This window comes from Camelus ferus, chromosome 3 (assembly GCF_009834535.1).
Source record: "Camelus ferus isolate YT-003-E chromosome 3, BCGSAC_Cfer_1.0, whole genome shotgun sequence".
Classification (NCBI taxonomy): domain Eukaryota; kingdom Metazoa; phylum Chordata; class Mammalia; order Artiodactyla; family Camelidae; genus Camelus; species Camelus ferus.
This window is the reverse complement of record NC_045698.1, coordinates 75,407,057-75,434,937: the sequence shown is the minus strand read 5'-3', so window position 1 is coordinate 75,434,937 and position 27,881 is coordinate 75,407,057. Positions and strand designations below refer to the sequence as shown.

The window sequence follows — 27,881 nt, the reverse complement described above, 5'->3', positions numbered from 1 at the left end:
GAATTTATAAAGAAAAAGCTATTCAGTGTTTTCATTCTCAAAGAGCAAGATGATTCAGAAAAAAATAAATAAACTTGAAAAGGGAAGAAATTTAAATTTGGAATTACAAACTTTCATATTCATGGCCATGAATACATAATTTCCCTGGTAAACTTTAAAATGTTGGCCAGGGAATATATTCACCCTATTATGAATATAATGGAGTTCCTGTAAATACGATGCACGACCTCCAAACTTGCATACCGAATTAGATGCTGGAGACACTGCTGCATCATACATGCCAGTTTCTGAATTTCTGTAAATACATGCCCTATTGAATCCAAGTGATCACCAGCAGTAGTAAATAATATCAAATCCAAGTCGGATATACCTTATGGATAAAATCACCAAGGAAATTAAAATCTTGATATACTACCACTGTTAAAATTTGCCAGACACAATTACATAGACCCTCATATTTCCAATATCACTTCACTCAATTCCTAATGTTTTATTCAGTTCCATTTTCGGAGGCGACCTTGTCACTTAACCCAACTGGTCTAAAGGAATGGTCTGGCTATGGTTTGATCAAAGGGAAAAGTCCCTAGGCTTCAAACCAGCAACTGCTCAGAGCCCCAGGCCTGACTCTGCCATCACTACATTGCATAAACTTGAGTAAGAAATATCAGGTATCTGTTCTCTCTCTTCATCTGCAGAACAAGGGTGGGAAAGGCGGATAATGAGTCATTCTGGAAGGTTCAGTTCCAGTTCTACATTCTAGAAACTGTGAAAAGGCTTTTAAAAGCTTCCTTTAAAAAATAATGTAGTTATTGTAAATTAGCTCTTTAAGGCTTTCTTAAGAAATATTAAAAATGCTATTTCTATGCATGAAGTTTTCATTTTAAAAGAGTGAATATATATTAGTTTCCAAATGACGTCTAGGAACATCTTTTACTTCAATTTACAAACCTACCTTTATTCCAGTTATAATACTAAAAATTAAAATTTGCAGGAGTCCAAGAATGTCACTTAGTCACAATCTCAACAAAAACATTAATAATCTAAACAAAACCATTAACCCGCCCCAACTTGGCAGATCACCTGATTCACACTTTTTAATTCCCTCATTTACTCAGCAAGCCAACCAGTGTTCATTCAGCACCCAGTATGTGCTATGCACTCTGTCAGATGCCACAGTTACAAAGAAAAACAAGCTGCTGTCCCAAGGAGCTTACAATCTCCTGAATAGTTTGACATAAAACAGAAAATAATCTGTCTACTTAGTCATCCCCGAAGAGGACCAGCCTACACAACTCAATTCAGTAAATCAGGAAGTGATGGTAATTATACAGAAGTTTTTTCTAAGCCAATTATCATTTGTTCTGTGCTAACTTGGTGTCAGGAATCACAGACACAAGTACTGTCTACCTTTCATAGCGTGTGGTATCTCCATAGCATGTGTCTTTGGGCTTATTCTAAAGTCACTCTGTGTTTACCCTCTGTTTTTATTTCGTATCCCACTTTAATACACGTTATTTTGGGGGTATTTCATGTATCATTTTAGTCTGCTTGAAGTCATTTCTAGAAAAAGACAGTGTATGAATAAATAAACCCCAACACTGCCAAATTTATACAAATGTTTAATTCCAGGAGGCTTTGCACAACTGGAATTTTTCGTAAGTCAAAAAAAAAGTCTTCCTTTCTTTAAAATTTTAATTTTCTATTTTAAATCAGCTTTCTTATGCCAAGGAACTGTTCCTGCACTCTGAATGCACTTGGTCCTTTCTCTGTCATGATTAAAATAAGAAAAAAGGGAAAAAGTAATTACCCAGATAAAACTGTGTTGTTATGAGCTAATTCCGAAAGAGTCTGCACTGAAACTGAATGAAACAAGAGGAGACTTGAAGCAAAGGCCAAAGAAGTTGCTGCCAACTTTATGCATTCACTTGGAGACAGTCCTCGTAACTGTGTTTCCAAACATAAGCCAAAATTTTCTCATCTCTTTAAATTGCTATAATGTCCTTCATAACCCAGAGAGGTGTTGTCAAGAGCTCTCAGACCCTTGCCATACATGACCTCATTTTACATTCCCATGACCTGGGCTCACACAAGGATGACTCTACGTTCCTTGAGTAGAGTATAAGCAATGAGATCCTGGGGCAAGGAATGAGCCTATATGCTTTATAACTTTCCCAAACTGAGGACAGTGCCTGGCATACAGTCAATGCTTGATTGATGCTTGGGATTAAGAAACAACACTGGATCCAGACAACAGTTCAATCAGAAGGCTCCAATGACTAACAAGTTCAGGAATCTATGAGGGCACAAGGAATTCTGATTCAATGTTTTATGATGTGTAGATGGGTTTTATTCCTAATGAATGCTTTCCTGATAAACTGTTTGTTTGAAAGTGTATTTTCTTAGACTGAAAAGATTCTAACTTCTCGGAGCAGGTTCAATAAATGCCACAAAGATGATGAAGCTATCATAAACTGGTTCCAGACCTCACCCTTTCTATACAGTTATTAATACTAAAATAAGCTTGGATAGGGAAGAAGGGGCACGGGGTAGCGATAAAAAGGAAGGTTTCCTATTTCTGTAAATCGTCATACCATCCAAGTAAATTGTTAAAATGCTTATCCTTAATTTGATCAAAACATCATTTCCTATGTAAACTTTCAAAGGATAACTTTCTGTTAAAAAATGTCATTTGATTCAGTGTGACCACCATCTGTGGAGATTTAAGGCTATGAACTGACTACACATTCATACTACTATGACTAGCTTCAAAAACATTTTAGAAGCTAAAAAATTAATAAAATAATTTAAAATGCTTTAGAATGCAAAAAACTTAATGGTCCAAAATAAAATTGCATTAATAATGAAAAGCTCTGATGGAGCTAACACTATGCAGCAAAGGCTTAAGGAAGCATCAAGGTTAAATCAAGAGTAAAATGAATCCTTTTGCAGCTGGGATGACCATTATCCAGCCAAAGGGAAGTCCAGGCATCTGGCCTGGTTCCATGGGATGAAGAGAGAGCTATTCTAGAAGAGGTCCAAGTAAAGCCACTAGGCTGGCAGACCCTAATGTCAGACTTTAAACGCCTGGTGCCTGCCTGCTCGTGGCCTGCGAGTTGATGCATAGAATTTACTGCAGTTTGACTAGCTTGTATTCTGGACATCATAGGGGTCTGGAGTCATGATAATCAAATTAAGGGAACTAAGAATTTTTTGCTCAGTCTAAGCTTCACTGTCAGGTCAGTTAAAACTTCGGGACCATTCTAACCAGAACTAACTGACTATCCTGGAGATTGGTGGAAGGAGGGGTGACAAGGCTAGAAGATGAGTGTTTCCAGCATGGACCAATTTAAAGGACCAATGTGAAGCCAAAGCCTGTTCTTGAAATACTGTACCGTTAGGCTCTCAGTGATGGTCTTAGAAGTAGCTACTAGGAAGCACCATGAGCAATCAGGAGGCCTCTTAATGTCATACTTAAAAGAAAATGGAGCCTATTTTGAGCTAATTGCATTAAAAATGACACTATCGTTTTTAATTTGTTAGATTTGCTCTCCCTTTTCTTGCTCTTTAACTCTCGCACATCAATGACCCAGAATCCTATGTGTACACTTTTCTTGTTAAAGGAAACAGAAGAAAGGCTTTTTACCAAAAGTTTTATATGAACATTTGATCCTGTCACAGGCAAGTGTTTGTCCAATATACATTTATTGCCTATTACTGTGCCAAGTCCAGTGCTGACAGCTGCAAAGAAGAAAAAGGAAAAATATACATGAAGCCTGCCTTCATGAAGCTTGTATTCTAATGATGAAGAAAAATAATGAAAAAATAACTATAAATATATGAGGGTCAAAAGATGGACAGAGTATTAAGGGCATAGGTAACAAGGCAACCAACCTCTTCTGTGGTCCAGGAGAGGACATGAAGTTTAAGTTAACATTTGAAAGTGAGCAGAAGTTTATCAGATGAAGAGTGGGGCAAAAGAGTTTCCAGGACTCCAGGTGCTGAAAGATGGGTTGGGTAACTACAATGCAAGAACAAAGAAGAGGCTAAGAGTTCGGCAGTGCCCAGTGCAAAAGTCCCAGTAAACTACGGTAAAGTATTCCAGACTTTATCATTAAGTGCCTCAGAAGCTACCAATTGAGAAAGATGGCTTATTGGTGCCTACTATCATTTCTAGAGGAAAGGTAATTACTACTGATGGTACCCTGTGTCTTAAGACATGTTTCAAATACAAAGTTTCATTTAAAATTTTGCAACACATTCACATTTTGGGGAAAAATAAAAACAAAGGGAGCTTTATTTGGTGGGGGGTAGGTAATTAGGTTTATTTATTCATTTTTGGAGGAGATGCTGGGGATTGAAACCAGGACCTTCCTTTGTGGGGAGTGGAGCCATATCCACTCCCCACAAAAGAAACTTTAAATGAACAGTTTTGTATAAATCAAATTCAAGTGCAAATGTTCCCACAGATTGCTTTTCCTCTTTAATGTCCATAACTTATAACACAAGCCTTAATTAGGAAACTATGACAATGGGTAGAAATGAACATACCAATAGAATCAGATGTATCTTAGTATGGGTATTGTGAAATGGGACTGGAGTATTATTTAGAATCCTTATTGTTAGCTTCTTTCATGCTTCAGGGGCAAATCAGGAAGTGAAAAGAGATTTAATCCAATCAGCCAGAACAACTCTTCCCTCAGGATAGTAGTTAAGTCAGGTGCAAAGTGAGGTGTTTTAGCTCCTAACCCCAAGGGCTCCCCTTACAGCACTGGAGCAGTCACCTGGAAATCCCAGCTCTCTCCAGCTCTGTTTATCTGTTTATTTGTTCTTCTAGGTCTCTTCCCCAGGAAAAAGATTCCCAACACATAAACAGTTCCCTCATCCTGCTCAAAGAAGGGACAGAAAAAAAAAAAAAAAAATTCATCCCATAGACAAAGCTTGAGAGACAAAAGCTCCCCGAAGAGGTAAGAGTTCTAGCTCAAACTTTGCAAGGAGACTTCTCTACAAACTTTCCCAGATTCCTCAAAGATCTCTCTTTACTCTGAAATTCCTCCTTTATAGAATCTTTTTCATGAGCAGGAAGAGATTGCAAATAGGGGGAAGAGGGATTCAAGGTCACTAAGCATCTTGAAGTTGGGAAGAGGAGACAGAAATGTTTGTCTGGAGCCTGGCTGAGGAGGGACTCCTGACTTTCCAGAGGTAGCCCTCTAAGCAAACCACTGGTTTGGTTATTTCTAAGAATAGCCTCCAAAAGAACAAGAAATACCCAGACTAGGGGTTTTTCACCTACATGGCAAACTTTCTGCCAAGACTATTATGGTCACTGAAAGGGGAACAAAGACATACAAAATGTCTGGCCAGGAAATCAAAGCAAGAGAAAAAGAACAACCCCCCCCCCCCCCCCCGCCAAAACTGCATCACTGTAAGTAGGTGTTTAGCTTCATTCTATTTCAAAGTGAGGTTTCCAATACAGTTTTGTTCTCTTCTTGAAAGGGCTAACTATAGTGATATTTCCAGAGAAACATGTGGTTGTTACCGTGGTTTTATTACTACGTTTTCCAAAGAGCTAGTGTGACTTAAAAGCAAGACCAGTTTTCATTCAAATATTTGGTTGTTCTATCTTCAAACTCTTGAAAGTAAGAGCATTCATATTTATAGATTCCTGTATACACAGAGATGTGCAGAGAAGCAGTCAATGTCTGCCTTTGGCTTTACTTTCAAGGAAACGAAGACAAACTTACGAAAATATGAAGATTTCAAGTGGTATCAGTGTGCAAATGTATGTATGTATTTAGCTGTTTATTTGATTTGTGAAATCATGATTTTTTTTTGGTGATACAGACTCTTGAGGGAGTCAGTGCAAAATAATGTTTAATTTAAATAGATCACAAACAACATTGGCTGCCACATATGAGCATCAGAAACTCACCATAATAAAAAGAAGCTCCCCTCGTCCCCGCCGCTGGGGCTTTGCAATCAGGTCAGGCAGAGAAAATTCTATAAATGAGATCCCTTCAAGGGAAGTCCTCTTTCCCTGAAGACTGAATTTCTAAACTGTAGCTGGAGTGCTTCAAGTCATTTTAATTATGATGAGGGCACAAGGGGAGAGGTGCAATTTCCAAGACTGGGGCTAAGTTATTTTGGGACTTAGAGGCCAGTGTCTTATCTAGAATTATACTTGGAAGGGAAAAGGAAGCCTGTGCACACTGGGGCCTAGTACCCCCATAGCTTGCAGCACTTATCAAGCACTCATGGTGTAAATGCTGTATTCCCAGAGGATATCAAAGGTATGTCACTCAAACTCAAATTATAACTAAATACTGATAGGGAGAATTGCTGGCAATGTAAAATCACCTAAAATGTTATGTACATATCTTCCCAGTCCATTTTGAAGTTTGGATACTCATTTAGAAAAGTACCCTCCTAATAATCTCAATTGTTGGTTGAAAGGAAAGAACAAGAAATCAGCAGACTTGTGGGCAGGAAAGACCTGGCAGCCAAGGGGAGCAAAGGATGAAGGCGAATTAGATTTAACCAGCAGTGAACTGTTTGATAATATAAACCTAAATGTCCTAGTTCTTTTAAATTATAGGACTGTTTACTCTGAGGTGTTTAGTTCTTTTGAGGTTAAGTCAGTTTGGGGAAATAAGGAGGGCTTCTGCTGTTTTGGTCTCCCCAATAATCAATCCTTCGTCTTTGTTCAGTTTTCTTTTGGGAGCAACCTCTCTCGCACTCAGTGTAAGATGTGCTGAGGACTAGCTCACTCCACAGCTCCAGGATGGGCACTGATCTATTTCTCACCAGTCACAGCATTTTATCCCCTTGGCTACAACAATTCAAAATATGCACACATGCCAAACACTGGACCAGCAAGAACTGAGAGTGAGTCAGATTTTTGCCACAATTAGGAGGAAAGATCTTTCCCTGGGAAGGTGGTAGGAGATGCTAAGCTAAGGAGATATGAGTTAGCAGATCTGGACACAGGAGTGATCAAATTAGACAAATTCTTATTCTGTTTAAGCCAGTTTGAATAATGTTCTGTCACTTGTGACCTACAGAGTAATGACTAACAAAGGAAGGGAACTAGGGTGTCCAAACCTGATAAGGTTGTGGGGTGGGAAAACAGAGGATTCTGCGGAGAGTCAGGGGCCTCAAGATCTCATTCTCACTCTACTACTGACTGCGTGATTATGAGTCACGGACTCTCCATTTATGAAATTATGGAAAGAACTGGAAAGTGTAAATCCTAAACTTTTAAAAAAATTCCATTCTCAAATTTTACCCCAAGTCCCATTATCTGAAATAAGTCGTGGTAACAACAGCAACAATAGGAGTGCTCACTGAGCATGTGCTCTGCAGACGTCTTGGTTCTAGATGCTTCGTCATGCTTCACTCATCTTAATCCTCACAAAATCCTAGATGCAAGTGTGATTATCAATTTCATTTTACAGGGAAAGAAACTAAAGAACAGAAAGATGAAGAAACTTCTCCAAGGTCACACAGCCATACAGAGTGGGCCTGGGATAGGATCCAGCTCCAAGGTCTGTGCTCTCAAGCACTCCTCTCCTAACCAAAGCTTCTCTAGTTGAAGTGACGTGGGCAGGCTAGAAGCCCATCCCTGAAGCTTCACTTGGTAACCAAAAGGCTCTAAAGAGTGCGATAACCATAAAATTCTATGACAGCTAAAATGTATTCCAACTCCAAATGTTTGCGTATATATATACTCAAGCATATTGTGCCAAATATGTTGTAACAAACCAGTCCTAAAACTATCTGAACAGCGCTCTACAAAGCCCCAAAGGGATAATCCCAGCAGCTCAGCCTCTAATCCCATTTGGGGGCTTCTCCCAGCCACTTACTAGGAAAACCATAAAATGGAGAATGTTTGACCTCTATCATTATTGCACCTTCTTCCTTCTAACATCATTTTACCTGCAGGTAGCATATCTGAAGCTACAGACAACTTTAGAAGACTGGAAACCAAAACAAGTATTTACCCATCATTTTTGTAGACCATGTTCTCTGCCAGATCCAGGCACTTGGAGCTGTGCTCATTGTAGTTAAGAACTCAGGGTGGAGGAATCTAGTCAACAGCTGGAATTACAGGACCAGAGATAAATAAACAGAAAGCTAGAGATACTCATTTGGCAATAGGTTATTGATGTCCTAGGTGTGGTGAAACGCTTACCGAGCAACAAAAGAGTCAATTAGAGTGTCAATATTTAAGTGCTAGTAAGAAGAAAAGGAACCAGGGCAGAAATCTAGGAATGTCTGGTCAGAGAGGTACAATAAATACGTTTAATTTCAATGTGCAGAGTTGAATTCCCCTCTTTCTCATTTTTTCACCTTTTTCCTAAACCCCTATTCTCTTATGCATCTACTGCCCAACAGGTAGCCACTTAATATACTTGATATATATTCTTATATATCCTTATATTCTTATAAAATATATTGTCTTGCTTTATGAATATGTGAGCTTTTAGTTTACATACATATTTTTGTGTTAAATCTTTTTTATTTTCTACTTTTGCCACTTAATTTTTTTTTTTTTTTTGGTAAGAAATTGGTGGCTTCCTACTTTTACATGGCATTCTGCAGTTACACCTACCACAGTTAAATTTCCCGTGCCCATCATGTTGTATACCCAGGTTCCCTGTAAGAGCAGACATGCTTGTTCCTGCTTCACATTACAGTAGCTTCTCCTATCTCCTTAAAGGTGATCACTATGGGTATTTTAAATTCTTGATCTCTCTGTTCCATTCATTCTGCTTCCATAAAGGCTGTTCCATCTTTTCTCTTGGCTGTGCTATTCACTATTTGATTGCTTAGCCTGTGACTTGTTCTTCCCCTGGGGGCATCAGTTATCTTGACTGGTAATGTGTTCACAGTCTGGGTTTGATCACCCCTCACTGTTCTCTGCTTATCAAGCGATGCTATGCCTGAAGAGACCCCTCCATTTCTCAGGCCCAGGCACTGCTTTTCTTGGAAAGCTTTTATCTTTCAGCTACAACTGCCTAGAGGGGAAAGTATGAGGAGGTTAAAGAAGGGAGTGCCTGACTGTGGGCCAGACATCCTGCATCTGTGATTATCGGCCCCTGACCCCACCCTTCTCCTAGGCTGATGCTGCCCCTCAGTCCCCTTTACCAACAAACTGGGGCTAGTGTTGAGATGTGCTCCTGCCCCACTGTGGAGGGGAACAAGCACCCACTAGCCACCCCAGGCAACGTGATAGAAAAGTGTCCAACAAGAGTCTTCCTCGCTGTGGCGCCTGGCCTTTCCCCGCCTCTGCTTGTCATTTCCTATCCTTTCTGTCACAGTCACTCTCCCACTTTCAGGGCTTCTCGTGGTTTTTTGCTTTCATCCTCGGGAATCTCCAGGATTGGGCTGTGGAGTCATCCAGAAGGTTGTATTAAGTCTCCGTCTTGTCAGTTCCAAGACACAATCCAGGACTGGGTTTGTCTCCCCACTAGGCTCCAAGTCTCCTTGAAGGTAGGCACTGAGTAACGGTACACCTGAACTACCAATCCCTAGATCGGTGTCAGTGAATTACAGAAACCAAAGCGAGTTTGTTGAATGTTATGGGTTCAACTGCGTCACCCCTAAAGAAGATATGCTACAGTCTTACCTGCCGGTACAGCAGAATGGGACCGTATGCGGATATGGGGTCCTTACAGAGGTCATCAAGTTAAAAGGTGGTCTTTAGGGTGGGCCCTATTCCAATATGACTGATGTTCTTATAAAAAGGGGAAATTTGGACACAGAGAAAGAAATGCATAGAGAGAAAACAATGTGAATGACACAAAGTAAAAATGGTTGTCTGTAAGCCAAAGAGAACAGATTCTTCCCTCACAGCCCTCAGAAGGGACCACCCCCAGCCCAGGACACTTTAAGACTTCCAGCCTTCAGAGCTGTGAGATAATAAATTTCTGTGGCTTAAGCTACCCAGTTTGCAGTACTTTATTATGGCAGTTCTAGAAAGCTAATACATAGAATGAAAAAATATATGAATGTTTTGAACAAGAGAAGAAGGAAGAGGGTACTACAATAGCACCTGACGCGGGAGGGAGTTTCAAGGAGGAGGATACAACCCTTGGAGCCAAATGCTGCCGATGGTTCAGTAGCATGAGGTAGAATACTGTCCTTTGGATGTGATAGCTGACAGTTTTACAGTGCTTTATTTCTTTATGTTCTCAGTGAAATCATTCTTAGTGGGATGGTGAAGACAGAAGCTCAGTTACAAGGGGGAACAGAAGTCCAAAGAAAAGTAAGAAAGTGGGAGAAGGATACAAATCCTTGGAAAGTTTGAAAAATTACTGAAAAAGGAAATAAATTGATAGCTTAACAAAGGGGGTTTCTGCAGGATGGAGAACTGGGTCTGTTTGTGGGATGAAAAGAAATGCCAGATCAAGGAAATGTTGACAATACAGTAATACATAGTTCAACTGCCTTTACAGAAACTGTCTCTCTGCTTAGGCATAAATCACAGCCCTAATGACAGATGCCACTTTCCTCACTGCAAGGCAGGTGACCAACTTCCTGACACATCTACAGAATTTGTCTATTTCTGTCAGTCCTCAGAATACCCCTGCAACTACCTGTGTCAACAGACAAGTTAACAGGGGAGAAGGGAGCCTCCTGTAGAGCACACTTTACCCTGCTCCTTGCACTCCCTTCACCTCTGCTTCCTCTTGCCCAAGAAGGCGAGTCTAACTGGATTCCATCCCTTCAGCGTTGGTTCAAAAGTTAATCACCGCTGAAATGGTGGCTAGCTGGCTGGCAATGGCTAAAGGCATGATCACCTCTAATATAAACGTACACACGAACACACAGGCACGTGAGAATATGAACTTTTGGAATCCAAAGCCTCCTGGCCCCGAAGAATATAATCCTCAGTGATTTCTTGGGAAGATTAAGAGTTCGGGGCTGCTGATATTTTAGGATGGGATGTTGTTTTTGTCAGCTTAGGCTGCTAAAATAAAACACCATAGACTAGGTGGCTTAAATAACAGACTTTTATGTCTCACAGTTATTAAGGTTGGGATGTCTAAGATCAAGGAGCTAGCAGATTCAGACTTTGGGGCGGACTTGCTTCCTGGCTTGCAGACAGATGCCTTCTCCCTGGGTCCTCACATCGAGAAGACAAAGCGCTCTGGTGTGTCTTCCTCTTCTTACAAAGGCATTAATCCCACCTTGAGGACTTCACCCTCATGACCTCATCTAAACCTAGTCACCTCCCAAAGGCCCCAACACCCAACACCAACATATTGGCAACTAGGAATTTAACATATGAGTTTGGGGGAGATACAAATATTTATTCCATAACAGGCACTTATATAACCTCGTCTAAATAATATTCCACACCTCTTTTGCCTGATGTATAGTCATTCTTTGTATTTACTGGGAACTCACTCTTTTTCAGAGGTAGTATTCTGACCTGTCTGAGATCTCAAAGACAAGCATGAAGGGAGTTAGTTAGTAGCCAACTTGAGAAGACTTTTGGAGTCAGCAACTCCTGGGTCAAATTTCTAGTTCCACCACTTATTGATCAAATAAACTGGGAAGAATCACCTAGCATTGCAGAGCCTCAATGTCCTCACCTGTAAAATTGTATAATAATAACACCTACATCTAAGCTCTGTTATTATGTTTACTACATGAGACGATACATGGAAATCATTAGTTCTTGTCTGGCTTGGAATTAAGTCTTATTTAAGTGTTAGCATTCATTTGCCCAACATAAACCCCACTTTTAGAAAATCAACCCATAAGCTAGTTGGCTCCACAGAACTTAAAATTCTGTTAATGAAGAAAAATATTTTTTTCCCTACAATTCAAGAAAAACTTCTTAAAATACAAACACACTCCTGGTAAATTTAGCTGAATTCATGGTAGCATGAATGACTGATGTAGTACCTTGAGGAGCACATTTTGATGAGGGAGGAAATACAGGCAGAGCGGGGCCTCTGCGACTATGTGGAATGAAGGTATTGGAAGACAAGACAGCAGCTGCAAAAGGTAAATTCACCTGCTTGCTGATATTACCTGGCCTCTCTGTGAGTAAGGCCAACACTGAGAAGAGACTTTAATTTCTGAGCCAAGTGCAGTGGGACACAGCTCACTCGGCCACAGCTATTGAGGGGACAGAAACAGATAAATGTCCCAGAAAAGTTGAACTTCCCAAACTCCATTGACCAGGAAGATCACTCCCCTCAAAAGGACAATAGTGCCCCTTTAACACTCAATCCCGCCTCTTAACACTGGCTCCAACTCAATCTTCTGCAAGTCAAGCCACCATGGCAAAGTTTGCTGTAAGGAGTTTTAAAAAAATCCAGATTCTATGGCATCTACACACACACATATTTACACTTTTCCTGACTTGCAGAGCACACAAGAGACCTCAGATTCATGTTTATAATGCAAATCATCTTTTTTTCAGTATGAAAAGAAGAAATAATATTGTCTGGGGAATTTACTGATGACATTCAATGTTAGATTGCATTTGGAGCCAAACCCCCAAATGAGGTCAAATTTTAAATAGTGCTGCCATATTGAGTTTTAGAATATGATTCCCAGTTTTATCACTTATCAACTATATAATGCTGTGTAAGTTCAATTATTTCAACCAATATTTATCATCTGCCTAATATTCTACTTGATCTCTCAGAGCCTCAGTATCCCCATCTGAAAATAGGGGTAATAATTCATACTCCTAAGTTTGTAAGAGTTCAATTATAAAATGCATATAAGACTGGGTAACTTTTTGAGATAGTAACTTTGGTTGTCGACCACCTCCTTCTAGGGGTTTGGTAGCTGCCTGTGTAGTATCACTTAAAAGAAGCCAAGTGAGGGCGTAACCTACCCTAAAATATTTAATCGTCCCCCAAACAAGAAGCAGACTCTATACATGCTGCCTAGGAGGAAATATATAATGTGGCCAAAAAATTTTTTTGTAAAATACTTGCCTTCATGGCTTTTTTTTTTTTACAATCTTAAGCCCCAGAGTTGAAGGTAAGAGAAAGAAAGATTTGGGGGGTGGGACACACAATGAAGGGAAAAAGATTCCCCACAGGCTAGATTCCCTCGGGATTCAGGAAAACTAGAGATGCTAAGGAAGTGAGGAAGGTGGACCTGGACCCACCACACACTAGGGTCATAGCAGAACAAAGCAATACACGGCTGCTTGATGGCCCTATGCAGATGGAACCCTAAGGCATCTCACAAAAGGTTTCTGCGTCCACGATGGGTAGAGATTACTGTGTACGTGTATTGGCCATGTGTATCAAGCTGCTGGATGCCTTAGCAGTGGATAAATCAGGGACCAGACAACTTAGTTCCTGACGCCCAACATCCAGGTCTTCTAGGATCTTGTTGTGACCTCAGGTAGAAAACAACAAAAATCACTGAGTTTAAGCCTGGCAATTTGGAAACTTACAACAGAAAATAAGTTGACTTGTAGACAATAAGAAATGGAAAATAACCACAATGAGAAACCAGATTTCACACCCAGTAGAATGGTTATAATATAAAAGATAATGTGTCTTCGAGAATGTGGAGAAATTGGAACCTTCATATATTGCTGATGGGGAAGTGTAAATGGTGCAGCTGCTTTGAAAAACAGTTTGGCAGTTCCTCAAAAAGTTAAAAGTAGTTACCATATGGCCCGGAAATTCCATTTCACCCAAGAGAAATGAAAACAAACGTACATGAATGTTCAAAAAGCTGTACACACATTTTTATAGCAGCATTATCCATAATAGCCAAAATGTGGAAATAATCCAAACGTTCATCAACTAATGAATGAATTAAATGTGATATAGCCATATAATGGAATATTATTTGGCCATAAAAAGGAATGAAATACTGATTCGTGCTACAGCATGGATGAACATTATGCTAACTGAAAGAAGCCAGACACAAAAGTTCATACATTGATGTATATGCATGACTGGGACAATGCACTGTACACCAGGGATTTACACATTGTACTTCAATTTAAAAAAATTTGAAAGACATTTTTAAAAGTTCATATGTTGTATAATTAATTTATATCAAATGCCTAAAATAGGCCAATCTCCAGAGACAGAAATTCGAACAGCAGACTCCAGGCTGTGGGGAGAAGGGGAAATAGCAAGTGACTATTAATGGGCATGGGATTTCTTCTTGGGGTGATGAAACTCTCTGGAATTAAGCATTGGTAATGGTTGCACAACTTTGTGAATATACTAAAAACCACCAAATTGTACACTTTAAAAGGGTGAATTCTGTGGTATGTGAATTGCATCTCAGTGAAAAAAGAAGTATGTTCTATTTGCATATTTGAGTTACAGACTCAAATTCACAACTGCCATGTGTATAAAGCACTCTGACATAGACCTGGATCATAGTAGGAGTCCAACAAGCGTGAGCTATTATTAAACTAACTCAAGGCAGGATCTGATCATTACAAAAGTGTCAACATGGCAATTTTCCACTAGGCACAAACTGTTAGCCCTCTTGAGACAAATTACAATTCTCTTGGTTTCTACTCCTTAAAGCTGAAAAATTGTATTTCATCTGATATGGGCTTCTGATCTGAGGAAACAAGGTGCTTTTCCCCACCCCCAGTGCTTTAAGAGTCAACTCAAACAGCAGTGGTAAGGAAAATTTAATCTAACTCATCCTAACTTTATACATTATCATGACTGACACCCTTTCTGTGCTGATACCCGAAGACTGTCCTAGAAAGGAAAATATTTCCACTTCAAAGTTTCCTGATACTATCACATGGGCAGAAGAGTGGGAGGCTTGGAGCAGCATTGTGTGATTTAAAGGACAGATGTTTTAAAGGGACTAAGAGCAAGAGTGGACAAATGAAAGCAATAAACTACGAATCAGAATAGCATGGCTGACATAGGCAGGTCATGCAGGGATTAGGGAGAATAGAAAATGTCCTTGAAAATGCCTTTCCCAGTTCAAAAACAAGCTTCAGTTTTCCTAAATAGAGGGAAAGACTTTAAATAAAAACTGCAGCACAACTCTGAGATGAGGTAGGGGTCCTTTTCTTCTGACTGTTAAATGTACAGTCCCCTTATGGCGGGAGTAATGTTATTACCCTGGAGGGGGTTCCATTATGATGCATACTGGCTCGTACTTTAGAGCAAAAGTTCTTAAGAATATGACTTATTTCTGAAAAAATAAAAAGGATTTTGTGAAAAATAGAAGTAGTCAACATTATTATGGGGCATTGACACAGCAATTTGCTTGCAAATGATTTTTAAAACTACTGCTAATAATATACCTTATTGTATATAGTACTCTCAACAAAAAGCCACCTTGGGTAATCAAATTAATACAGGGCGAGGGAAAGGGAAAGGGAATGGGGGAACCTATAGCATTACCAGCAATGACTACAATTAATCCAAGTACATAAAATAATCCAGTGAGACCACCAGATAGCCCTGGGCAATGAAACAGTCAATTAGTTATTTAGCATGTTGTGTAGTAGAGCAATGTAGTGGAGAATAGTGTGACTACGAAAAGAAAGACACAAAGGTTGAAAACTCAACAATGGATGTATGTATATCTGTGTGCTCGGCCAGGGAGTAATATTCTTTTCTTTACCTCTGATCAAATCACAGCACAGTCACTCGCAGACCTCATGTTTAGAATGACTACTCAATGTAACACAAAAATCACTTTTGTCTAAGCTACTGCAAATCTTACCTGAATGAGGAAGTCAAGTTACTGCTATCAAAGAACACAAAAATAATACGGAAAAAATGCTGGCAATAAGTTGCAAAAAAATCATGACACACACACAGAAATACATCTGTCAGTTTAAATGCTGCCACAGATAAAGGGTGAAGCAATTAGACCCACTGTACACTTCCACTCAGTGGATGCTAGTTCCTACCATTGGGCTGGAGGCCAGATTTTATTTATCTATGGAATTGAGTGAATAGGGCCCCCACCCCTGTTACATGCTTTGAGAAACCAAGAACATAAGGAAGTGTTGCAGAACAGAACACCACAATGAGCCCAATTAGCCACTTAATACAGTCCCTCCAGTTTTCCCACCACCGCCCAGGTCACTGAAGGAGGATAACCTTCCCTAGTGAGTCTCCTCAATTCACAAAGCACCCTCCATCGAGTGCTGAAGGAGAGAACCCTCTGAGCTAGTAGTATCTATCACACACTATCTGAAACTTACCCTTAACCTGATCCTCAGCCTCTCCTTGGTTGTCTTTTAAATAGCATATAGACCCATGTTCAGCCCATTCAACCAGGAGTAGAGAACGAGATTAGGCAGTGACGGTTTTTGACACCCTATCGCACCACTGCTTGGAGCTGTTGAAAGGGTAGGGGCTAAAGGACTTATTTGGGAACAAGTCTTATTTTAAGAAGGCACTAGACCATATCAAGGAATTCCACTGGGAAAACATAAGGTAGAGCCATTCAAACTCTGCTTGTGACACAGTCTCAGAAAAGCTATGTGACTGATCCATCTATGGTCTTAAAACCAGACTGACTCACCCATCTATCATGTCTCTGCCAGCTCACAAGGGCCATCCTCAAACACCTGGCAATAAACAAGCTAACACTCAGGATTATCTCCCCCAACCCCATATCCCATGCTCAATTCCAACTGCTTTTTGTTTTAATAGTCTTCCCAGCTCTAAATTATTGGCTCCATAATTCCAGTTACGATCCTGCCTTTACATCCTCCAGATTTGGCATTTACCTTAGTTGGTGATCTTCCAGAGCCTGCACCATCCAACTCCCAGTGAGCCATGAATACAGTCAGCCTCTTTCATCTTGTCCTGGCTACTTCATCAGTGTTCATCTCAGTCATTGATAATTCCTTCATGAGGTCAGGAAAGATTCAGGAACTACAAAAAAATGGAAGGAAAAATTTCTAAGAGAAAGTGAACAGTAGTGAAATGAGAGTAAACAGCAACCATGATGGTTGCTGGTTACTGGCTTTGTGGATGGCTACAGGCCATGAGTCCACACACAGCGCTGAAAGGGGATGATGGACTCTGAGGATAGGCAAGGAGTCCATGGTAGCGCAGACTCTAGATTCAGAATGACTAAGTGAAAGAGGAAGAAATGAAAGAACAGGAATTGCCACCAGAGATAAATGGAGGCAAAGATGATTGGCATTTTGCAGGTGAAAGGGCTATGAAGCCAAGGTGATAAAAAGTTCCGTGGAGAAATACAAACCTCTGATGCTGATGCCAGAGGACAAAAGGGAGAGAGGGAGATCAAAAGGCTGATACTGAGGAAGAGAGGAAACACTCCCCATGAAACCAGCACCTAGCTTCAATAATTATCAACATTTTGTCAATTTAGTAGAGATCTTTAATCCCTAGCCTCAATATGATACGAAGCTTTTGTCAGAGTTAGAGAGAAAATATTAAAAGAGGAAAACATTCAATAGCCCTAAAGTCAACTATATAATCAAGAACACACTGTTGACAGAGTTCTGTGAGTAACAATGCTATTCTTCTAATTGATACAGCTGAGCAGTTATGAGTACACAGTTTGGCAATGTGCAGTGATAGGTCCTTAGTGATCCAGAAAAACTCACGCTATCATTTTACATCTTTATCTGCTCTTTCTCTTCTTCAGTGTTTGAGGAAATAGGTAAATGCTATCTGGATGACTAATTCAATTTATTTAATAGTATGTTTGTTTTTGAAAATGGCAGGTTAACTACAGTGTGTCATATCAAATAGAAAAGATATGCAAACCAGATTTTATTTTAAGTTCAATATTACTGTGATTTAGAGAGTATGATTGGCAATTCTGAAGCATGACAAAAACATTTACCAAGGATTTTAAAAGTTACTTCTAAATTCCTCTGTTATTTATTCCATCGGTTCTCTGGGCTGTACATGTATATTTTTAACATGGTTCTAGTTTTGTCAATTCTTTGATAGTTTTCTCAGGGAAATATTTAATGTGTTCGATCAATATCCATTCTACTGCTAACAATTGGCCTTTTATAGAAAAGTTTTGACTGCCATTCACTGGAGAAAGGAATCTTCTTTGTACATTCTTTAAGATTAAGAGGCAAGAAATCACTATTAAGGAATTTGATCTTTATATTATATAAAACTTACTACATTTTTAAATCAAATTTGGAATACATTCCAAGTATCCTTGGAGAATATAACAGAACATAACAGAATAACAGAATTCCTTTCCCCAATTCAAGGAAAACTTAATTCTTAACTTTTAATTATATTGACTAATGCTTTTGCTTCCATTCACAACAGGGAAACTGACATCAGACCTGCCTCTCTCCATAAACAACTAGGAAACTGAGCAAAACATATGCAGTAATTATATGCAGATATAGAACAATAGATAGCCTCAGACTGTGATCCTTGAAAGAGGGGAAACAAAATGAGGTAAGCTTTGCAATGTTACTACCTTTCTTCCTAAAGGCACTTTTCAATTGGGTGAGACTTCAATGGGTAACCAAAAGCTGAGTAAAGAACAACTTAGTTTAACAAGTTTCAGAATCCAGATCTGAGAGATATTTGAAATTTGGCCAATTAAAGAGAAGAGACCTGGTTGACCACCCAGGACATTCAGGAGAAATCCCAGGTTTGTCACTCCTTAGATGTAATCTTAAAGAAGCACTAAAATAAAAGTTTTTCTAGATACACTCTCTGAAAGCTTAGGAACAACCCTCATAATCAGGATTACCTAGAACCTCACTTGCCTGTCAAACTCTTCCAAGGAAGACAAAAAACACTATACATTAATGAACATAACATTTCCATCATACAAACAAAACTTGATAGGTAAAGAAACAGAAAAATATGATCTTCCGTATTTTCTTAAGATAGTAGTCCTTAAATAGTCCTTTTTGTCTAGTTTCACTGAGATATAATTGATATACAGCATTGTGTAAGTTTAAAGTATAACAGCATAATGATTTGACTAACATACGTCCAGAAATGAGTATCATGATATGTTTAGTGAGTATCCATCATCTCATGTAGATACATCGAAAAAATATTTTTTCCTTGTGATGAGAACTCATGATTTAATCTCTTAACAACTTTCATACATAACATTCAACAGTTTTAATTATATTTATCATGTTGTACATTACAGCCCTAGTACTTATTTCTATTATAACTGGAAGTCTGTAACTTTTGACTGCCTTCACCCAGTTCCGCCTCCCCTACCTGAATCCCTAAACCACAAATTAAATCTTTTTCTGAGTTTGCTTGTTTTTGAAGTATAATTGACCTACAACACTATGTTCCTGTTACACAACATGTGATTTGATATTTCTATGTATTTCAAAATGATCACAAGTCTATATAAGATCTATCACCATGCAAGGATTACATAGTTATTGACTATATTCCCCACACTGTGCATTTCACACTTACGCCTTATTGATTTTGAAACTGGAAGTTTGTACCTTTTATCCTCCCTCACCCATTTCTTTCCATTCCTCACTCCCTCCCCCTATGGCAACCACCTGTTTGTTTTCTGTATCTATAACTCTGTTTTTGTTTTGCTATGTTTTCATTTGTTGTTTAGATTTCACATGTAATGGAAATCATATAGTATTTGTCTTTCTTAGTCTGACTTATTTCAGTTAGTGTAACTCTACGTCCATCCATATTTTAACAAATGGCAAGATTTCATTCTTTTTTATGACAGTAATATTCACTATATATATGTGTGTATATATACATATATATACATATATATATATATGTATATGTATATATATCACATCTTCTTTATCCATTCATCCACTGTTGGGCACTTATGTTGCTTCCATATCTTGGCTATTGTAAATAATGCTACAATGAACACAGTTGTGCATATATCTTTTCTAATTAGTGTTTTCATTTTCTTCAGATAAATACCTAGGAGTGGAACTTCTGGATCATATGGTAATTCTGGGTTGTTTTGGGTTCTTTGAGGATTGTCTATACTGTTTTCCATAATGGCTGCACCAATTTATATTCCTACCAGCAATGTAATAGGGTCCCCTGCTCTCCACATCCTCGCCAACACTTGTTACTTCTCTTTTTGATAATAACCATTCTGACAGGAGTGAGGTGATACCTCATTGTGTTTTTAATTTTCATTTCCCTGATGCTTAGTGATATTGAGCATCTTTTCATATGTCTAAATAGTTCCTGAAGGGAATCATTTCTGCAACATTAGGAGAGCGAGGTTTATCAAGGATGTAACAGCCAAGAAAAATAATCACTAGGTAACTTGTCTCTATGCCTTCAGTCCACAGTCAGCTCCATTCCAGGCATTAAAAAAAAAATCGTATCTGAGGGTAAAGACAAGGCAGATGAATTCTCATGTGCAAACAGGGAGGAGTTATTCAAACTAGAGGAGAAAATTTTGCTTAAAATACTGCAATAGATAAGGAAAGGGCTATGACATCTCTATAATGTACATCTGTTTGAGTGAAATACATTGTTTTTATATTGACATTTATTTTTATTATTTAATTTATTATAATGGCCAGAACTGGATTCTCTTTTCCAGCTATGGCAGGTGAGTTGAAATGGTCCTATATTCTTCTTAAAAAAAGAAGAGAACAGAAAAGGGGGAAAAGCATAGATCAAAATTTAGAGCAATAAAAATAGAATTAGCACAGGATTATAAACTATTACAAATTATAAGCCACCACCATCCCACAGAAAGGGAACTGGATTCTATCAGAGAAGTAATACACCTAGGTCTCTGTTTTGTTCACTCATAGCAAGAAAATATCCTGATGAATCTAAATGGGTCTGACTTGTGGGCAATATGATTACTGTTAGTTACATGGTTACTAAGTTACTAGTATTACTAAAGTTACATGGTCTTCCTTTCCAAAATAAACTCATGGGAATGCTTTATAAAATGCTTTTTTAAATTATAGTCATATCATCAAGCTACAGAGGAAAGAAAATAAAGAAGAAAACAAAGATGATAGAGAAAGAGAGGAAAGGATGGAAGGAGGGAGAGAATGCTTAGAACATTTTTGGCAATAAATTTGAAAACTTGAAATAATTTTATAGAAGAATATACGTTACAATACTGAGATCTAAAAAAAGTTTCTCTTAAAAATCTGTGTTATCTTATAACAATTTTAAAAATTAAATTGGAAATTTCAAACATCTACCCACAAATTAGGCACCAGATCCAGAGAGATCTAAGTTGTTATCCTCCAAAATTTTGAAAGATCATACATTTACCTTAACTTAGCAGGAGTAGAGCGGGGAGAAAAATAAAAATTCTTTTGAAAGTAATTTAAAAAAAAACCTAGGTTAATTATTAAAGGTGTGCTAAAATAACAAAAACAAGGGAAAATATGAACTAGTCAGATAAAAGAAGACATTTTATTTTAAAGGTGCTACTGAAAGATTAAAGCTAATTTTCAAAAGAAATAATAAAAACCGGAAAACAAAGCTGACATACTGCCAACCTTGAATTCTATATCTAGAAAAAATATTCAAAGTTGAAGGCAAAATGAATACATTTTTATTACAAATGTTTTAAAAATTGCCAGTAGACCTGCAATTTTAAAAAGAGCTAAAAGAATTTGTCAAACGTGTGAAACCAAAGAAATGCAAAAAAAATACATATAAATGACTATTAGCTTTGAAAATAATTAAAATGTTTTGTGAAAATAATTAAAATTTATCTAGATTTAAAATGCACAAAAAAAGTAAGAGGCAGAAAACGTGAATTAGCTAAAGTGCTCTAAGGTTCTAGAATTTTTAAAAGTGGTAAAATAATATGAGCTTGTAGCAAAATGAATATGCATGCTTTAGTCTCTAGGAATTGAAATATAACTAATAATTAAACTATATGAGAGGAAAAGAAATAATAAAAATATATTTGATTAATACAATAAGGGGAGATTAAAAAATTAAAAGAAATAAAAAGCAGAGAGGTCAAATAATTTAAACCCAAAAATATATGTAATTACATAAGTATAAGCAATTAAATACTACCATTCAAAGACTAAGATTATCATTTAAGATTTTAAAATGCAATATTTAACTCTGAGTTACTTTAAGAGACAAGTTCAAAATATAAGGACAGAGAAAGGTTGAAAGCAATAAAATGGCAAAAGATGCACCATGGAAACTTAAACACAAAGTCAGACGAAGAAAATTTTAAGGCAAGAACATTACCAGAGATTAAAGGAGCATTTTATAATGATAGGGGAGCCAATCTACCAGAAAGATGAACTAGTTCTACATCTCTATTCATTTAACAACACAGCTTCAAAACATCTATTGATAGCTTGGCTATCAATTAAAGACTGATATTTGGAGAAAAAAATCTATTAAAATAAAGGAGAAATAGTTCTATTATTCTAATAGTTGATAAGATAAGCAGGTTTTTTTCTGATCATAATGACCAAGCTAGAAATAAATTTTAAAAGCTTGAAATAAGTCACATGAAGATATTTAGCAAAGGACCCAGTGTTTGAAAACTAAGCAAAACACTTGTAAATATCCATAAATCAAAAAGAAATCTATTCATTTGCAAACTAGCTGCCATATAGAGGGCAAGGAGAGACCAAAGAAAGAGGCAGTCCACTACAGATTGGCAGGTGGCAAGTTTAATAAGCAAACAAATGTACACAGGAGGCTTGTCTTGGGCAGCTGTAAGAGAGCAGATCTTCACACCCACCATCTGAATTAAGTTTATTTGGAGGCCTTAACTGGGTTCAGTTACATATAGCGTCCAGATGATTTCAGCAACACATAACTCTCTCAATGCTGCAGCCTTGAAACTAGTTCTCACTGAGGGGAACTGTAGGCAGAATGTACATCCCAAGGACAAGGAGGAGGTAAGGAGCCTCCAATTGCCCAAATCCAGCTCACAGGTCAACTGGTGGGCACGTGCTCTGGATGACTTCTTTCAAAATCCAAAAGATAGCAGAAAAGATTTTAATAATAATGAAGATATGACTTATCAAAATTTTAAACTTGTAGGATGTAACTAGAACAGTACTCAGAGAAAAAGGTACAATTTTCAAAAGATTGCTAGATTGCTAGAAAAGAAAAAGCTAAAAAAAAATAAAAATACGATTTTTCAATTCAAGAAGTTAAATAAAGCAAATCAACCTCAAAGAAAATAGACGGGCATAGTAAAGATAAGTTCAAAATTCAATGAATTTTTAAGTTTAGATAAAAAGAACAATTTCCTTGAAGAGAAGGAAAGAGAACTGATCAAAACTGGAAAAAGAAAAATTCTAAAGAGTTTGGTATCTATTAAAATAACTGAATTCTTTATTTAAACCTTCCCCACTACATAAAAAAATACCAAGTCTAGATGAACTCCCAGGTGAATTACTTCAAATATTTAAAGAATTAATGTCAGTAATTAATGTCAGTATCATTACAGACCATACACTCTAAGGGACTTAGATGTAAAAATCCCAAAGTATTAGAAAATTCCACCCAGAAACAAATAAAAAGGATAATACATCACAATCAAATGGGGTTTTAAGTTGGCAAAGGTTGTCTAACACTCAAAAATATATCAGGATAATTTCCCATATTAACAGCAAAAAGTAGAGACATATAATTATGTGTAAACAGAGGCCAAAGAAGCTTTGGACAAAAAAATTCAATACCCATTTATATCTTTAAAAAACTGTAAGCAAATTAAAAAGAAAAGAGAACTTCCTTAATCTAAGTTATTTACAACAACCTAATACCATACATAATGAACACTTTCTCTGTGAAGTGGGGGATAAGCCAGGAGACTCACTAACCCTGTTTTTCTCCAACACTGATTGGCGGTTCCAAGCAATGTAGTGAGGCAAGACGAAATCAAAGGTTTGAAGATCAGAAATGGAGAAATAAACTGCCATTATTCACAGAAGATATGATTATATATGTATTAAAATTTCAATTAACTAATTAACTGAGAAATCCACCAACAATTAAGAATTCTTATTGAAGTGAATTTATAGTTTTGAAAAAATCCTCCATGAATATTTTCATTTCTGCACAGTCCAGGCTTTCTGAACAAGGAGGCAAGTTTGAATAGCAAAGGACTTGGAAGCAAGAGACAATATATGGTTCTGGAGAGATTTAGAGACTTAACTCTCTGGAGCCATATGCTTACACTCCTGGATAATAACCCTCCTCTCTCTTGAGGGGAGAATGAGCAGGTTTGAAGCAGCTTCTTATATGATTAAATGTTTCTAATACTCAGTGTTGTTCAACTGCAACCCAAACCTGTGTAGACAGTGTTCCCCAAGCCCACTCTGTTATCACCCCCATGGAATTTGGAGAGGTGGGTTAAGGGAACTGATGTAAACATGTTGTGCCATGAGTTATAAATCATGTACATCCATTTTGGCTCATTACCTTATTGATCTAATTTGTGTAAATGTGGCAAGCAAATCTTAAGAACTGCTTGACAATTTGACTTAATATGTAACAGCAAACAAATTTTACTTTGGCACTGAAATTTATCAAGTGCTTAGAATTATATCTAGCAAAAAATGTAGAGGACCTCTACACTAAAATATATGAATTCTATCCAAAGGACTCAGGCACCATCATGACTGTCTAAAGACAGAATCAGGGCCAATTATATAATTTACAGGGCAAAATAAAATATTGTAGGCCCCTTGTTCTAAACACAAGAAAAAAAGGCATTAAACGTACTAAAATATAAAGACCTTTTCTTTCCTCTATATACTCTCGACTTGTTATGACATTTTATTTGCTATTTTATGTCATTCTAAGTAATGAAAATCAAAAATTTGAATTATTTGCATAAATGTCACCATTCATCTTTGTATTGTACAATTCCAGTTTTAAATGCAAATGCAAAAGCATTTTAGAGGGGAGAATATAGCTCCAGGGCATAGTGCATGCATTACCATGCACTAGGTCCTGGGTTCAATCCCCAGTACCTCCATTAAAAAAATAAATAAACCTAGTTATCCCCCCAAAATAAAGAAATAACAATAAAATTGTTTTAAAGAATTTACTCACGTGCAATATCACTTGCCTTCTTTTATCATTAGAAGCACATTCTTATTTAAATGGGAAGTACAGCTCAGGGCTGTCAGTGACCCACCACTCAGTCACAGACCCGCATCCTTACCTTGTATTTGCTTTGAGTCTCACTGAGGAAATCACATATTCCTCAGTAGAGAAAATCATGGGTCTACTTTAAGCCTGTACTCATGGCATTGTGAATACTGTTAACAAATGTGGCCTCAGGGAACAGGGAACAAACGGTACATGCTCCATTTTCCTATTGGACTTCACATCGAAAACACCAGTTCAAAGATAAAATTATGAAGAATTTAAAGATAGCAACAGTGGAGCATTAAACCAAGCATGAGGCCTAAAGTGGGTTGAACAGTGGCCCTTCCAAAAGATATGCCCATATCCTGACCCCCATCACTGAAGTATCTTATTGGGAAAAAAATTCATTGCAAATGTAATTAAGTTAAAATCCTTGAGATGAAATCATCTGGATTATCCTAGTGGGCTCTAAATCCAATGACAGTTTTCCTTATAAGAAACACACAGAGAAGAGACACACAGGGAGAAGAGTTCGCCCTGTAGAGACAGAAGTACAGTAGTTTCCCCTTATCCGTAAGGGATATGTTCAAAGGTCTCCAATGGATGCCAGAAACTGCAGACAGTACTGAACCTACACATTCGTACCTATGATAAGGTTGAATTTACAAATGAGGCATAGTGAGAGATTAACAATAACCAATAATAAAGTAGGACAACTATAGCAATATATTATAATAAAAGTAATGTGCACAAGGTCTCTCTCTCTCTCTCAAGATATTTAATTGTACAAATTTAATGCCTTTCCCATCTTAACTAAGCATTTACCAAACACTTGGGCTGTATCTTTTGCAGTTTGAGGTACGGTAGCAAAACTACAACAAAGTTCTTTTTCTTTCTCCACAATTTCACCAATAGAAGATTCACTCTTACACATCAATCTTAACAAACTCAGTGTGTAGGGTCCTGTGTGATGAAGCCAGCCCTGGATGGAGCCACATGACTGTTCAAAGATGGAACAATTTGATAACAATGATGACAATAATTTGGAATGGATTAAGAAGTATCAAATATGTTTATAGCAATGAGTTAAAACAATACTAAAGATCACCTTCGAAGGATGCTAGAAAACTAGCCCACTGCTTTAGAAACTGATAAAAGAAGAAAAGTATCAAGAATTCATCTTGCCTCTTGTATACAAACTGCATTTCAGAGTAATGAAACAGTTGGCAAAGAAAAGCTCTTCTTTGTGGATGTATTCATCCTTCCAGTAAATGAAGAAGGAATGATAGAATTAAAGTATCACTACTTTTCACCCACAAATGAATTAGTAGATCTAGGCAGCAATCAAAGATGCTACCATAACACAGAAGCTATAACTATACATTCTGTTTCTTGATTAAAGTGTACAGTACTATCTTTGATGGAGTTGTGCAATAGGAAAAAAAAATCAAACCTGAATCTGTTCATCTAATTCTAACTAGCAATTTATAGAAAAAACAAAGGCCAGAGAAACATGTTAAAGGATGCCTTGAAAATGCAATCAGGAACTATCAGACTATGTTTTTGTGAGCAACTCACAGTTCACATAATTTGCTTGGTTTTTTTTTAATAAATTATAAAGGAAACAAAAAGAGAGAAGGTGAGAAGAATTATAGATTAAAAGAGACTTCAAACACATGAATAAAAATTTATCATTTCGATTTTGTTTTGACTCAAATAACAAATTGTTTTCTTAAGAATCACAATATATTTTTAGGTGAAACTTGGTAAATTGATCTTAATAGCTCATAATAGAATAAAAAGCAAAGAAAATTTATGATAATTTTGAAGACCAATGACAAATACAGGAATTCTTCACCTGTATATAAAGAAACTATAAAACTGTCACAATTGAAATAGTAAATATTAGCAGAAAGGATAGTCTAAATATTCAATAGGTGAGTGCTGAATCAAATAGAGGCTTCAGCACAACAGAAGCCCCTGCGTGTGCTGGATTCTAATCCTTAATTTCTAGATCGTAAGTGGGTTTGAGGAGGCAAGGTGAAGTGGTGGGGAAAGTTACAGTAGATTCCCATCTCACCCTACACATAAAATTAAAGTCTAAACATATTAAGAACCTAAACATAACATCCAAAACTTTAAAACTTTTAGAGGTGATACAGAAAATGTATTTTCATGTCAAAACAGAAAATGATTCTTAAATAAGAAAACCTTTAAAGGAAAGGATCAACAATTTTGATTTTAGTGAAATTTAAATTTCTGCATAAATTGATACCATACAGAAAAAAATTTAATGGTCTAAAGACAAGGAGAGGATATTTCCTGTCACACACTAAGGGTGTGTTTAAAGACAAGAGATCCACTGGAGAAAGGGGCAAAGATTATGATTGGGAAAAGAAAACCAAACTGTCAAAAGCTTATAAAAATATTCTTGGGCTTTCTCATAATCCAGTAAATACAAATTAGAACAGTAATAAATCATTTCATAAACATGAGATAAGCAAAAATTTTTCAACATTAAATACGTGTAGTTTGAGCTATATATATAAATTTGTCATTTTTGTAGGTCAAAAGTCATTAGACTGTAAACTGACTATAACTCAATAAAAGAAAGTGATTAGATATTGGCAGCTTCACATTATGCAACTAATATATATCCTATAATCTAATATTTCCCCTCATGTGTACAATCCTTGCCAATCATGGTTCTGTGAAAAAGTGCGTCCTACTTGAGTAACTATTTTCTCAATTCTCCCAGGGTCCATAGGTAATTCCTTTCTAGACTTATAGGAGAGAATTAATTCATTAAATATGGTAGCTGTTTTACAGCAGTAGGGCTTAATTCTC

The 27,881-nt window shown here is 37.3% G+C and overlaps 1 long non-coding RNA gene across 1 annotated transcript in view; it reads right to left on the bottom strand.

The window, feature by feature from the left end:
* Window positions 1-27,881, bottom strand: part of LOC116662652 — a 217,338-nt gene that overhangs the window by 149,088 nt on the left and 40,369 nt on the right. Inside the window, exon 2 of the long non-coding RNA XR_004318631.1 lies at window positions 16,721-16,868. This is a non-coding gene — a long non-coding RNA (uncharacterized LOC116662652). The remainder of the gene's footprint in view (window positions 1-16,720; window positions 16,869-27,881) is intronic.